The sequence below is a fragment of the Cricetulus griseus genome, chromosome 3 (genome assembly GCF_003668045.3).
Source record: "Cricetulus griseus strain 17A/GY chromosome 3, alternate assembly CriGri-PICRH-1.0, whole genome shotgun sequence".
NCBI lineage: Eukaryota > Metazoa > Chordata > Mammalia > Rodentia > Cricetidae > Cricetulus > Cricetulus griseus.
Genome location: NC_048596.1, coordinates 27987324 through 27999219, shown reverse-complemented (window position 1 = coordinate 27999219; position 11896 = coordinate 27987324).

Below are 11896 nucleotides of genomic sequence, written 5' to 3'. Positions count from 1 at the left end.
CTGTGCCTAGAATAGCATGAATTTCACTCATGGATATGTTAATTATGAGTTGAAATTTTAAGAAGTTTGAAATACCACAACTTCATACTCACTGTCACCAATGTAAAGGCTCTAGGTGTTCTGGAGTGTAAGTGAAATTTTAGTTCTCCTTGTTCTTTTCTCTCTATAAATATCTGTGTGAATATGTTCTTTGGAAGACCTTTTCTACAAGGGACAGTGGCTTGGATTACAGTGAACTCTGACATTTGCTAAGAAACCAAATATTTGAAAAGCTCTCAAGATGGACATGGTCCCAAAATTTTTCAGAGCTTTGCATGCCTGAAATCTCTCATGTGGTGTAACATTTCTTGGCTCCCAGTGCCCTGACTGTCCATTATGGTAAACATCAGAGCATTCTTCAGAGATTATGAAGGGATAATTAATCAATATGTATTTTTGTTAAAACTGTAAATATGACCATCTGCTATGAACTGTAACTAATGTTATCAGACATTTTGCTGTTTGTTGTTAATGGAGTTGTGTACTTACAAATGTTGCAAACATGGACAAAGTCGGGTTTTGAAAGCAGTTTTTCTGTAATTTAACTAAGGAAAAAGAGCTGTCTAATTTGGGAGATATTAAAAACGCATCCATGGTAAAGCGTTAAGAAATAAGGCATGGGGGACACACGTGATTATTGTCCTAGTGTGATTTCTTTACTGTGTTAAATGTGGTAGCAAAGAGCAACTTGGGAGAAAATGGTTCATTTTGCTTACATCTCCAGTCATAGTCCATCCTTAATAGAAGCCAAGGCAGGAAATCAGGCAGAAGTAGGAAGCAGAGGCTTTGGGGTTAATTGTGCTAACTGGCTTGCTCCCCATGGCTTGCTCAGTGTCTTTTCTTATACCATCCAGGACCATTTGCCCAAGGATGGCATCTCCTACAGTAGGCTGGACCCTCCAACCTCCATCTTTAATCAAGAAAGTGCTCCAAGACTTGCCTGCAGGCTAGACTAATGAAAACATTTTCTCAACTAAGGTTCCCTCTTTCTAGATGCCCTGAGCTTGGTCTTATCTCTGGATTATAGGTACATGTAGAAGGAGAGAACTGACTACAAAAATCATCCACACACACACGCACACACACACACACACACACACACACACACACACACACACACACACACGATGCACACAAGCTTATACACACTCTTCATGCACTCAGGCACAATTACAGTAAAATGAAACATTAATAATAAATAATATTAAAAACAAAGTCTGATTTTCCCCAGATCTTGATTCCTAGATCACTTTTTCTCTCCATGTATTATCCCCTTTATGATTCCACCTGGTATTAAGAATTGACAAAAAGCAAGCACCTATAATATTCTAAAATCTCCAGCACAAGGAAGTAAAAGAATCGTTGCCCTTACAATCGATTTTCATATTTTGTTATAGCAACACATAAAACACATCTAATCATGGTCAATGTAAAATCAATATGTCTGAAAATAGCCATACATAGAATACTAAGAACTCTGGGATGGCTGGAGAGGAATTACCCTAAGAGGAGGATGACAGGGAAATACTGGCTTCACTAACAAAGCAAAATAGGAAATTTTGCAAAAAGGAACAGAATGAAAGATTCCTGAATTCATTCTGCAGAAATTAGCACATACAGGGGAATGTTCTTAATACAATGAGAGAGACTGTACCTAAGGAAGGATGGAACCACAGTTTAATAGAGGGAGATAGGTTTAGGATACGTGCACTGGATTTTCAGTAGCTTGCTTGTCTATCTACCTATCATCCGTCTATCTATCTATCTATCTATCTATCTATCTATCTATCTATCTATCTATCTATCTATATGTCTGTCTGTTTGTCTATCTATCTATCATCTATCTTTCTATCTAATCTATCTATCTATCTATCATCTGTCTGGATGTCTGTCTGTCTAAAGACAGAGTTTCACTAGGTAGTTTTGGCTAGTCTGAAACTTGCTTTGTATTTCAGGCTGTGCTCAAACTCACAGAAATTCTCCTGCCTCTGTCTCCTGAGTGCTGAGATTAAAGATGTGTACCACTACACCCAGACACTTTATTCTCTAAACTACAATTATATATTTTCTGTGTGTATAACAGTATTTGATTTGAAGCTAATCTTGGCATAATAATAAAAACAACATGTATGTTACACAAATACAAAAGACAGGATTGAAAAGAAGCAAATAATACAAGATAACAGAATAAAAGTAAAGGATAAAATACAATGGAATATGATAAAACAATTGAAAACTAAACAGTGTTAACCATTTTATTTTTGCAGAAAGGACACAATGTACTTTGGGGAAGAGGCAGCCTCTGAATAAATGGTGCTGGGGAAACTGGAGATTAACACATAGAAGAATGAAGATCAAGCCTCATCTCATAAAATATAAGTGTGCCATTGGTGACAGAAACTCGTGACACAACAATCAAAACAAACAGTGAATGAAAACACTATAAATGAATAAATCTGTGATAAAAAAGATGGTAGGGAAATAAACTTTTTCTCATGTCTGAACAATTTTTATCATGTCTACCTCTCCACTTATTTAATTCATATCAGAGGATAACATTTTTATCTTTTATCTGTATTGATTAGAATTGTAAATATTTTAGATGAAATAGTTTTTAAAACATTAACTTTCATTATTTTAAATTTGGAAAAATGGATTTTGCTTTTTTCTGTAAAATGTAGGGAAGGGGTGATATTTTTCATCCAAAACTTCCTATGATTTGAGTATGTGAATATGTGCAGGAAGAATGTATGATAATTGATTGTGAGGTGTTAATCAATGATCAGTGAAAGAGTTGATACATTCATGATTTTATGGGTGAATGGACTGAATAATCCTTATCGTGAGCCATGAAATCTTATGCATCCTGTTTACCATTTATCAGATGCCAATATCACTTCAAGGCTCTGCCAGCAGACATAGGCACTGGATTTAGCAATGGCCAGACATCAGTACCATGAGCCCACAAGGCTTATGGTTGACAAATCACTATCTGTAGATTATTTTTTAACACAAACAGGCTTAGACACAACTTTTTCTTTTACCAAATACTGTTCTTTTTCCCTCTGTGTTCTCTATTTCTCTACACTCTATGATTCCCTTTTCATTTTTCATTATGTTTCCTCTCAGCAAGGCCCTCCAGTCCTTTCTACACTCAGAAACACAGTGGTTCTGTGGAGGACACCAGCACATTAAACTCAAGATCAAAGTATTCTTCCACGTATGGCTTTCTTTTGTTTTGTTTGTTTGTTTGAGACAGGGTTTCTCTGTGGCTTTGGAGGCTGTCCTGGAACTAGCTCTTGTAGACCAGGCTGGTCTTGAACTCACAGAGATCCGCCTGCCCCTGCCTCCCCAGTGCTGGAGTTAAAGGTGTGCACCACCAACGCCTGGCTGACTTGTGGCTTTCCAAATGAGTTAATGTCATGGTTGATGACATAGTGGGAGAAAGCTATAAATGAATTCCTAAGTGAGAACTTCTCAGACTTTGACCCATTCAAACCACCAGGATATAACTAAATGCAGCTATTGTTTAGCGTGGGTGAGGTGCAATGTTCTGGATTCCTAATGGCCCCAACCATCCAAGCTGAAAGGTTCATGCTCCTTGGCTGACTAGGCACAGAGAAACAGGCTGAGTGCCTTTCCTGTTTTTGAGCAGAAAGAGCAGCTGTTTGTGGGCATCACAGGACCTTCCTCATGCCCAGCCTGTCAAGTCCTTTTAGTCACGTTCTTGCTTCATTGCTTACCATGCTTGCAATTGTTGACGTTTCACAAAAGGGGTTAAACATAGGGAGTCTTCTTTAATCACCCCAAAGAAAACTTACCATCTCTGAGGAGCAGGGTACACTTATGACCACCTGTAACTCAGGTCACCGGTAGGATTAAGCAACACTTATGAATGCTTATTTCCTTATGGATTATTTACACATGCTAGAATAAACAGACATCTGTCAGATGGATGTGGAACATTAGAGATCTGAATAAGTTCTGAGTGAAGGGATGTGACCTCACCCACTGTCCCCAGCTTCATTTGTTTTATTTTTCCAATGATAAGAACTTTGACGTGCAGTTCCCCAAAGGCAAGCGAAACTGTTTGGCTTATACAAAACTGAAGAATCCAAATTTCTATAGCATTCCCAAATCCACACTCTATAGCCTACCAAGATATTGTAAAACTGAGGATATATCATCACATTAGAGAAAAAATACAAGCCATGTGTTTCTTATTTGTCTTCACATAAACTGTTCACTGGCACTATATGGGGTATTGTAATATATACTGTATTTAAATCAGACATCCTGACTTCTGTGTTAGTGAGAGTTTCCATTGCTGTGACAAAAAACCATGACCAAAATCAACTTGGGGACAAAGTTGGTTCACTTCATCTTATATACTATAGTCCATCATCCAGGGAAGTCAAAGCAGAAACTCTGAAGACAAAGTTGGTTCACTTCATCTTATATCTTATAGTCCATCATCCAGGAAAGTCAAAGCAGAAACTCTGAGGCAGCAGACTAACGGAGGGGTCATGAAGAAGTGCCATGGCTTGCTCCCGCTGTTTGGCACTGCCTGCTTTCTTCTCCCCCAAAGGTCCACCTGACCAGGACTTGTACCTCCCATGTGTGCCCCCACTTCAACCACTAATTAAGAAAATATTCTACACACTTGTCTACAGGCCATACATTTTCTGAATCTCTCTTCCCAAATTACTCTAGCTTATATCAAGTTTACATTAAAATATCCAGGTCATATTCCTGAAACTTTTCTTGTTCTAGTCCATGTTGAGCTATGTCCAATATCAGAAAAGGCAGGTGTAACTAAGTCTAATTTAATGACATCCATAAAATTCATCTATAAACAGAACTAAACTGTTATTAAAGAGCAACATGGATTGTAAAAGGATATTAACAGATGAAATAGTGCTTCACTTCACCACACATGCTGGTTTGGAATAAAAATACATTGAGTCTGTACATATTAGACACAGAATTACCATGAGACAAATACTCTTTTTCCTCCTCTGACTCCCCACATACTCTGGATCCCTTCCTCTTTCATTTTTATCACCTTCTCATCAAGCGCCATCCAATTTGTACTACTGCCACAAATTAAGTATTTCAGTATTGGTATGTTTCTTTGAGTCATGAGATGCCATTTATACCTAGGCTAAGAAACTATTATAAACTTTGTATATTGGAATAAGCAAAAGACCTAAGTATCTTAGACACATCATGAAATTTACCCACCCCTTCTGAAAGCATAATTTATACACTTTGAATGCTTAATGCATATATATAATATACACATACACATCTATTACAGGTATAAAATCATTTGAGATATTTTTAAGTGTAAAATATTGTTTCAATATTGTGTTGTTCTTCGAGGGTAGTACTGTGTATACACTCATTGTCAAAGTCATATAGAGATGGCAATTTCAACCATAAAATGTTTAACAAAGCACATTTGGCATTTTTCTTTTGTGTGTAAAATAGTGAAATGCAAATTTTTCTATTTCTCTGTGTCTGCTCTTTTTGAATTTGCTTTGTGTGTGTTTACACAATGCCTTCAGGTAATAGTGATTAATAATTTAGTCGTCATTAAATTATGATTTTAAGGTCTCTCCAAATTTTTAATGTAAATATGATTATAATGTTTCTCAGTTTTCTTAGATAATGACAAGAATTTTTCAAGGACTTTATAAAACACCCCTTTATTGCCATGGACTCACAAATAAAAAAACCCATGAAGTTAAAATAGCCCAACCACTCAAAGAGCTGTCATGTCCCAAATTTATACATTTATACATCTCAACCAATTTCTATGTAGTTCAAATAGCCATTTTGAAGACAGTGCTCTGCTTATGCATTACGTTTTCACCATCAATTACATTTTAATACACTTCTCCATCACACGCACACACACACACACACACACACACACACACACACAAACACACACACACACACACACACACACACACACACACACACACACACACACACCACAGTTAAAACTTGAAAGACAGTTGTATACTCTCTTTTGTGATCATGTATCCTTTCCCTCATTCTGTCTATAGGCAATCCTCAGCTGTTCCCTGCCGTAGGGAATGTGTCTATTGGTTTTTGTGTTTTACCTGCTTACATTGCTGTTGCTATTTCTACTGAGATGCTTGCTTTGTCTAACAAATTCTTAGGTGTTTTAACATGTTTTCTTTACTAATGTTTTGCCATTTGTTGGATTTAAAAATACTATTCCCCAGGTACACAGTGTAGCCTTTTCTACTTTGTTCAGTTGTTGAGAAATTCTTCGTAAATTTTATTCTTTTAATAAAATCAGAAAATCCACCCAAAAGGGACCTGTTTGTATTTTTGATCCACAGGACATGGATCAAAAATAGAACTGCTTTTGGTGTCTTCAGAGCACATAGAAGATGGAGTCTCCTCAATGAAAGCAGATAAAAGTTAGGAAATAAGAAGATTTCTGCCTAACTGGTCAGCGCTTATATGAGAAGTGTCTGCCCCAGCTCATTCTTCCATCAACTCAACCATGCTTTCTCCACCACAATGGAATGGACTATGTTCTCATAATTCATTTCTGTCAGTTGTTATGGCCAGAAAAAGAAAGAGTATGCAATCATTTGGCTCATATTTGCAACCATAATTTTAAATATAAGCACTTAATAAGATTTTAATAAAATGTGTGTCCAAAATCTTGAAAAACACGAGTTACTTGCATAGATGAGAAAAGCATGTGTGACATGCAATGCTGTAAAGGCATTTAGAATATGGGACTATCAGAGAATGGGATTGCAAGGAATTTTATCAGCTGACAAATAAAAATGACACTGAGACAAAATGCTTTGGGACCTTATGCTTCTGTGAGTTGAACACACATGTAATATTTTATGATTCCTTACAAAAATACTATATTTCACTACAAGTATATGTTTGTATACATATATTTATGTAGACCATATATAAATATATATACAAGTATACATATACATATACTATATAGAAGGAAACACAAAGAGAATTATAATTTATTTTCAAGGAACCAGGCAGGAAGTATGTGTGTGTTACAGTACATACTCAATATTTTATGTACAGGTATTTCTGCTTTAGGTAAAGATAATTTTACATTGAGATTTATAATTTTATTATATAATAGGTTCATGGTTATTAACAACTTTCTCATTTTTATGTTGAAATACATGACAATAATCTTCTTACAAGAAGGCTTTTTGTTTGGCTCATAGTTTCAGAGGTCACAGTTCACCATCAGTGTGGAAGATATGAGGGCTGGAGTATTTCAGTCCCTGGTGGTGGGACATTGGGATATAGTTTGCCAGATGAACTGAGGGTGCTGGACCATAATGGGGTCTGGCCCAGCAATTAGAAGCCCTATCACAGTTCTTGAATGACATCCATGCCTGCCTACCATCCCAGGGATTCAAAACCTCTCTAAACAGTGCCAAGGGCTAGGTACAAAATGTTTAAACAGAGTGGGAACATTTCTGATTCAAAGAAAACCAGTACACTGTGTGATTACAGAAAATATCACAGTGCAACTTAATATGCTCTGCCCAATTCAAGGTCCTGGCTCATTGCTGCTCAGTGGATGGAAATTAAGCTTCTGCTCAAAAAGGTAAGGTGCCAACTACTGTGTTAAGTCATCTGTGCTCTCATGTCTGCAGCTGCCTCAAAGATCAGAAGACACAAGGCACAGAAGTCAGGTGTCTCTCAGATTAGGATGTTCCCAGCAAAGAACACTAGGATTTCTATCAGGGGCCAAGCTTGGCAATCAGCATGGGTGATCTGTTTCCTTGAAGAGAGTAACAACATACCCCCCGTAAGAGAATGCTGCCATTTTCTGCTGTGGACTTTCTTCCTTTCATACCAAAAGACTTGCTCACATTTCAAAGATGAAAAAAATCTGGTTCATGTAGCTAGGCGCTTGTACTCCAGTGTCTTCTACCTTTACAGAGTATCAAAATGCTACTTATCAACTGCCCCATTCCCCACCTACCACCAACCCCCACTTCAAATAAACTACAGGGTTATAGTGGCTGGGTTCACTCTGGAACACTGGAAAACTGCACTCATATGCCTCGGCTCAATCAACTGGCTGGCACCAGATTACCCCAGAATCAAGAAAATAGGGTCATGGGGATAACACTATTGATTTAGGTGTCATGGTCAGACAGATCCTGAAACGTTATTATTTCTAGGATAATGCAAGTTAAACCACAGCACTTTAGTTAAAAGATTTCAGCTATTACCAAAGCAGAAAACAAATCCTCTGAGAATTTTGTTTTAATAATGTAACACATAAAAATTTTCAGATTTCCCTTAATGTTAATTTTGAATGACTAAACTTCATGTATTGAGGGGCAAATTTACCACTTCTATTTTTCTAGAAAATTGTAATATGATATCATGTCAGTAGCAAAACTTTGGGACTGCATTCAATTGCTAGCATTGGCTTTTGAAGTAAAACTACCCTTATAGAAACCCACAAAAGGATTTTTCTGAATCACAATTACTGAATGAGTATGAACATCACTGAAAATATTCAAAGAGGAAGATACATTTTCAAGGATGTAGAATCCAAGAACTGTTTAAAGATGGAACCAGACATAAGGGGAAAACAAAAGGTGATGTTGATAACACACAAGATTACAAATGATTCCATATGCATTTAAGGTAGGGTCCAGCTACGGCAAATGGAATTCTGTCAAATACTTTGCCAGAATGAATGCAGTTAAAGACAACATATAGAGTATAGTGGTGCATCTTCCATGAGTTTATCTTTCATGATGGGCTAGGATTTTGTGGTGATACAGTTGTTTGTAGGTCAGCATGCTACTGTTAATATCCCCTCACCTATGTTCTTTTAGAAAACCCAATAAACTACTTGGTGTCACCAATTTGGACTTCCTTGAAACCAAGGGATAATTTGTTCTTAGTGCTTGTTGGGGTAACTGGACTTCCTTTGTGTCTCCCCAGGAAAACTTCATAAAACAGTTAAATAAAATAATTATCTACATATGACATGAAAGTCAAGTCCATAGACTAGAACAAAGGGGACATGTAGGGGGCAAAGTCACCAAAAAGGGGAGGGTGGGGCCATTTGTTCATTTTCTGGTGACATGTCTAACATGCCTCTGGTTCACTAAAAACAACTCTTTTTATAAGGCAGAATATTAATAAGGCCAAAATATAATTATCTTTACATTTATATCCTCCAAATGTAATAGCTCTTTCATATTATTTGTCATTTAACTTTAAATAATTAGTAACCCATACTTTATGTGCAAACACAATGAGTTTTTGGTGTTGGGTTAGAAACAAGTATAAAATACAGGGAGTGGGAAAGAGTCACATACAAAGAATGAGTAATTTAATTTTCAGGAATGAATACAGAAATCCTTCTGAATAACCAAGCACTTGAGGATCACTCTCCAGGAGAGTGGTTTTTACATCAAGCGTTTGTATAAATATGATCTTGTGAGAGGAGGGTGTTAGTCCTCTGTGTGTTTATGTCTGTAGAATACTCAGTCTGGAAAAGTATTTTTACAGAAAATTTACAGAAATCAATATACATATATATATATATATATATATATATATATATATATATATTCATCTTACAGGTTATTCTACATTTTAAATTTATTTTAAATTGAGTTTAATTATAGTTTTGAAGTTTCATTTAAACTGTATCAACTCTAGCATAGTCAGTCACCATCAATTTCATTGTAGTAAAGTAATAAAGTCAGGCCTAATATTTCTTTGAATTTCTGAATAAAGAGTTTGGAGAACAGATTCATAATCCTCATATTGCATTTCTCTATATAAAAGAAGATTATAAGATCTTGGAATACCCCTATCATGATGGCACTCTTGATGGCCAACTTAAAATTTGAAGTACCAAGATATTAGTAAACATGTCTACAGGTGTGAATGAAAATGTCTGTCAAGGAGACTCAAACAAACACTTTGCTCTCTACATTTGCATCTTTCGGGTGTTTCATCTTAGTGATGATCTCTGACAAATATAAGGGATGTCCTACCATTAGTGTTGCTAAAATTTATTACTTGATTATATTGTTGACTACCATATCTCTCTATCATAACAGTACATAAATTCTACTACAGTAAACAAAGAGTCAGTATAGCTGTCTCAATTTTCTTGAAGCACTCTTTCTGGGAAATGTTTTCTATGTTTTGATCAAAAGAATCCAGAAGCTTCTAAGTAATGAAAACAAATTTACCATATGATCCAACTATATCGTATTAGCATGTCTGCCAGAATCCTAAATCAATGTACCACTAAGTTACCTGCCATCAATATGTACTGCATCACCAGTCTCAGTAGAAAGTTATGCAGTCAATAAAGACATCCACCAACAGGTAATTGACTAAAGAACACATAGACCCATGAAGTTCAATTCAAACATAAGAATAAAATTATATTATTTGCTAACATATGGACACAACTGGAAATAATCTTATTAAGTGAAATAAACCAGACTCAAAAGGACAAACATTGCATATTTATTCCCATTTGTGGATACTACATTTTGTATAGGTACATAAAACCATATGTGTGTTTGTGTGTGTGTGTGTGTGTGTGTGTGTGTGTGTGTGTGTAGTTGATAGGGGATCTCCTTCTGTATGCTGTGAATATATGTTGCTTTCATTGTTTCATGAATAAAGCTGTTTTGACTAATAGTCAGTCAGGATTTAGCCAGTTGGGAAATCCAAACTGGGATAGAGAAAAGTAGTAGGTGGAGTCAGGCAGATACCATGTAGCTACTGGGAAGATAGGATGCCTGGGCATTCTCTGATAAACCAAGATCATGTGGAGATACATAGTTTAATAGAAATGGGTTGACAATTATGAGAGAGTTAACCAATAAGATGCCTGAGCCATCAGCCAAACAGTTTAAAATTAATATAAGCCTCTATGTGCTTATATGGGCCTAAACAGCTGTGGGATCCAGCAGGACAGAAACTTGGCTCCACATAGTGGTACCCAAATGTATGGCAAGAATTTCCACATAAAACTTGACAAAAGTTTAAAAATGGATTCTAAACACAAAAGAACAGAATCAAGCATAACTTATTGGTAGCAGCATTTTCTCAGGTAGGCTTTATTTGCTAGAGGCAAGGAGAAACACAGCTCCTTTCAGAGAGGCTTTTTGACTGAGTATTATCAGCAAAAACCACATGGGTCTTTTAAGAGGCCCTGCTGCCAAACATATAAAAGGTGTTTATGAGTAGCTGACTGCATGCCTCTTGGTGGTGGCATGGTCCAGAATTATGGCAATAAACATGGCTCTCATCAGTATCTCCACCATGAAGCTAGACTCTCAGGAAGCCAATGAATAGGGTGGGGCCAGCCACTGCTTTAATCCTGGCCATGCTATTTAGCAGATAAAGACTCCTGTGATTAAAAAACACAGAGATATACAGTAAAGACAGATTCAGATGAAGAAAAACCTCTAAGCAGATTACAGTATGTTTAAAAAATATATGTATAATTGGTAGAGGAGAGAAAAAGGATAGAGAAAGTGCTTCAAAAAGAAATAGCTGAATGTGGCGGCACACACCTTTAATCCCAGCACTCAGGAGGCAGAGGCATGTGATCTTTGTGATTTCGAGGCCAGTCTAGTTTACCGAGTGAATTCCAGGACAGCAAAAGATACACAGGGAAACCCTGTCTCAAAAAAAAACATAATAATAATAATAATAATAATAATAATAATAATAACAGTAAAGAAAATCTGCATGAGTCTGACATTGTCCCCAACCAGCAGGAAGCAGTTTGGAGAGAACTGTACCCATATTC